Raw genomic sequence first — 5,105 nt, 5'->3', positions numbered from 1 at the left:
AAAAAAAAAAGTCTTGATGGTTAATTAAACAACACCAAGTGCCTTAACATGTACTCTTACTTCAATAATGGAAACACTTAGTTAACCCAGAATAAACACTTAATAAAAATGAATATTGAAAAATTATTACTAAAATAATTGTTGGTAGAAATGAACTATTTACATCCTGCTTAATTAGTTCACATAACAACATGAACCAGTAGTGTAATTAAAAACACACAATAAGACCACTACCATGAATCAAATACAAATCAGAATCATTTATAAAATCATTTCAAAAACATGCCTAAGCCACATGATTAAACATTCTCGCATCGTCAAGGTAATCAGAATACACCAATAAATTAACCTAACTAATACAAAAACACAAAAATGTCATTTTATTCTCTCCACAAGTTGGGTTGAATTTGGCCAATTAATAAAAACTCCATCTAATCTAATAAAAATAAGACCTTAAACTTTATTGCCAATCGAAACTAATAATATCTAAACGAAAATCCATGTTATTTAGAAAAGATGAAATCATAGTGCACATAGCCAAATACAATACAAAGTGAGTATTTCAAATTTCCTAGCAACTACTTTATTTGAACAAAAAACAATAAAACTCTATTTCGAAACGTACGAACATTAAATAGATAATTTGTAAACTCAAAAAAAATTCACACAAAGCCATTTACCAATGAATCAGCAGAAAACTACTGAAAAAAAATCATTAAAATGTATCTATACAAAGTTCGTATCTGACTTCATTCCAATACTTCGTTCTTCTCAAGCTCCTCCACCAAAGTTACAAAGCCACTACACAATAGCATGAGCATCACTCCGACAACTAGACAAACAAAAATGGCAAAAGAATGGTTCAAACTAAATAAGGAAAAAAAAATTAAAAAGTTTTTGTTCAGAAATAGGAAAGGAAGGAATTCAGAGAGAGAAGAGAAACTTGCCGAGAAAAATGTGAATGATTGGGAACCTACTCTCTCTCCATCAATACCAATCTTCTACTTTAGCTCTACCCCTACCTAGCAGACTATAACTGTCATATCACTGATAGTTGACAGTCTTCTTTCCCAAGCAGCTCCATACCCGTTGATTAAGCGAACAATCTAGATTAAAAATCACGTAAGCAGCACAACCGTCAAATCTATTTCATGAAATTAAAAGGTTGAGACTCATAGATGGAATGTGAAAGAACTAACAAGGGAAACTTCGCTAATTAACCCCACTAACTTACTAACGCTAACCCTAACCCCCTATTATTGTTTTTCACATAAATAACCTTATACACATAGTAAAAAAACTGAAATACCCTTAAAAAAACAGTAAGTACTTTTTAAGTGAGAACTAGTAAATTCAGACATGTGTGAACATCAACTTTCGGACATGATTCACATGGTTCACACGTGTTTCACACATAACTCACACATGTTTCACACATAGTTCACACATGATTCATACATAATTTTCATACATGGTTCACTCATGATTCACACACAATTCACTCATGGGTAACACATGATTCACACATATTTTTTTTACACATAATTCACACGTATTTTACACATGCTTCACACATAGTTCACTCATGGTTAACACGTATTTCACACATAATTCACTCATGTAGTTCACACATGATTCACACATGGTTAACTCATGATTCACACACGATTCACTCATAATTCACACATGTTCTAGCAAAGTTTGAACTTCTTCTAAAAAGGTTGGAAAAAATTTAGAAGGTGACCATTAAATTTCAATATTCACAATCAATTAAGTTCATCATGTAACATCAAATCCCAATCACATTATTCACAAAATATTATGAATTTATTTTCTCTAATATAACCTAACTATATACAAGAAAAATAGAAGAAAAAAATCTAATTTAATCCTAGGTGAGAAGTTAGTGTCTAGCTAGTTGGTGCTAATGGTGCAACTGAAATGGACTTTGTGGTTCAGCAAGGATGGCGGGGAATTTTTTGACACCGGTGCGAAACGGAGAAGAGATCGCGGTTAGGGTGGGGCAAGGTGAAGCGAAGCGGAGAATAGGTCGCGACTTGGGGGCATGCGAGATGGAGATGCGTGAATCTGGCATGGCGAGACGGCGGGGTATGTCACAACAGGTGTGATCGTCAAAAAGATAAGGGTGTGGCAACTCCATTTCAATGAAAAAGAATGTGAACGGTAAAGGTGTGATAGCTCCATTTCAATGAAGAAGAATGGGATGAGTATAGGTGGACAGCTCCATTTTAATGAAGAAGAAGAGGGAAAATATGTGACAACTCCATTTCAATGAAGAACAAGGTGAAGAGCAAGGAAGAAGAAGGGGGCGAGTGTATGGCAGGTGGTGAAGAGGAATAAGATGAGTTAGGTTATTAATGAGTAATAAGATGTTTTAGTCACATAAGGTTATATTGTGGAGACGAAAATGTTGGTATAGTCTTAGACATAGTAAGGTTATAAGGGTCCATTTATGGAGGTACCCACTAATGGAAATTACTATTTAGGAGACTTTAGAGAAAGAACTCACAAAAGGATTGCCAAAAAATCTTAACTTCTACTATTAAGACATTTTATATATATAGTTAAGTAATACAAACTAAACAGAGAAATATTATGTTACAGAAAGATTATAGATAATCAAGAACTATTAAATAAGCCCTATAACTGATTAACGAACATAACAAACTATTTAATTAACAATACAACTCTTAATAGCTTCTTTATGTAACATCTCCCTTTAAACGAAAAGGTGTTGATACAACTTTGAGTTTGGACTTCAAATACAGAAATCTATCAACTGGAAGAGACTTGGTAAGAACATCTGCCACTTGATCGATAGAAGGGACATTGCGCACTGAAAGTTCTTTAGCAAGAATCTGATCTCGCACAAAGTGCAGATCAATTTCAATATGTTTGCAATGGGTATGAAAGACACGATTGGAAACTAAGGCAACGACACCTTGATTGTCTACCCAAAGTACGAGAGACTCAGCTAAACAAACTTGTAACTCAGTGAGTAAAGAAACCAACCATTTTATCTCAGATGTTGCATTAGCTAAAGCCCTTAATTCACTCTTAGTACTAGATCTAGCTACCACATGTTGCTTCTTTGCTGACCAAGAAATGAGATTGCCACCTAATAACATGGCATAACCTCTTGTAGATCATCTGTCATTGGGACAACTCACCCAATCTGCATCAGAGTAACCTTGAAGACTCATATAAGGTGCTGGTCTAATCAGTAAAACTTCAGAAATGGTGCCTTTCAAGTACCTTAGAAGTCTTTTGCAGGCTTCCCAATGTACAATAGTTGGAGAATGGATGAATTGACTCAATTTTTTAATAATGAAAGCTTGTGAGAGTGAGATAATATAAAGCTCCAAGAGTACTTCTATATAGAGTGATATATTCAAATGGAGCACCTTCAGTCAAAGACAGCTTATGACTTGAACTCGTCGGACTAGAACAAGATTTAGAACCTTCTAAATGGAGTTTGACAAGCAAATCCCTGATGTACTTGATTTGAGAGAGATACATACCAACTTAATTTTGATAAGTCACCACACCAAGAAAAATAGTGTACTGACCCTAAGTCTTTAAGAGAGAAAGACATGTTGAGTTCAGTAATCAGCTTGCGAATAAAAGAGACATTTGGGCCTGTAATGAGGATGTCATCTACATAAACAAGTAGAATAACAAGCTGGGATCCAGAACCATAGATAAACAAAGAGGTATCTGACTTGGATCCTTTAAAACCTCTTTGAAAAAGAGTTTGTTTGAGCTTGTCATTCCAAGCCCTTGGTGCCTGCTTTAAGCCATAGATTTCCTTGTACAATTTGCACACATAAGTTGGCTTTGAAGAGTCAATAAATCCCTGGGGCTGCTACACATATATTTTCTCATTGAGCGTGCCATTCAAAAATGCATTATTGACATCCAACTGTTTAACATCTCATTTGGAAGAGACAACATGTAGAGTCCAAGAACTTTACTTAGCTAATTGTTCGGTAGTATTATAGTATGTTTAGTATTATCTTTGTTACTGTGGATTTTTGGTTCAGACAAGGAATTATTTGGACACTCATAGTAGTACTTATAGATTTTCTAAGTTTAACCTATAGTTTAAGAATATTTAGTATAACCTAAGGTTTGATTAAAGTGACTGATATTAAAGATTATATTTATTATATTATAAGGTTTAGACATCAACCAATAGGATTTTAAGCACATGTTATGAATGGTGATTAATGATTAAGTATTTTTTAGGATTAAATTTAATAAGGAGTAAAGTTTGAATGTTATAGGGTCAGTCAGCAGCTTTGAATACGTTGAAGGCTTAGTCAAGGCTGTTTACTCCATTCGAACTTAGCTAAAAATGTGTAATTTCGTGTTTAAATATTCAGCGTATGCCGATATATCGCAGCTATAGGGGGCGATATATCGCAGCACGTAGATACGGAAAACACGAGACGATGCACGGTCGCCTCAGGCATACTGGCCCAGGCGATATATCGCCTACAGGGGGCGATATATCGCCTCCTCCAGCATGAATTCAAACTCTTTTGAATTCTTTTCCTTTCAGCCATTCAAACTACTTCAAAAGTCCAACATCTTTTGAACGAGTCTTCAGCCTCTGCTGAACGATTATTCAAATGATTTTCACCTAAAAAGCCATTATTTTTATTCAAGTAAAATCAAGATACTTTCATTCCCAAACTCTATAAATAGGACCTAGTACCCAGCCATTATTCACCTTTTTGCTCTAAGTTCAGAAGCTGCTAGTGTTTGTGAGAGTGTAAACACCTGGTTTGGGAAAATCATAAGCTTAAACATCATAAGCTTATCAAACACTTTGGGAAGTGAGGTTCTATAGTATTTCGGTTGAGGTGTAGATTGATCTTTCAAGTCTTTGAGGTAACCAAAACTCTAGTTCCTTTCTGTATTATGTTATTTTCTTTCTCATAGTCTTCTACTCAATCTCTAACCTTAATCTTCATTTTGGTTAGGGAATCCAAGTTCTTTAGCACATAAGTTGTGGTAAGCATATTTCTCAATGGTTTAGTCTTCCTTTCATTTCATCTCCTTTCTTCTTTAGACTCACT

The sequence above is a fragment of the Humulus lupulus genome, chromosome 5 (assembly GCF_963169125.1).
Source record: "Humulus lupulus chromosome 5, drHumLupu1.1, whole genome shotgun sequence".
NCBI classification, from domain to species: domain Eukaryota; kingdom Viridiplantae; phylum Streptophyta; class Magnoliopsida; order Rosales; family Cannabaceae; genus Humulus; species Humulus lupulus.
Note: the sequence above shows the minus strand (reverse complement) of the source record.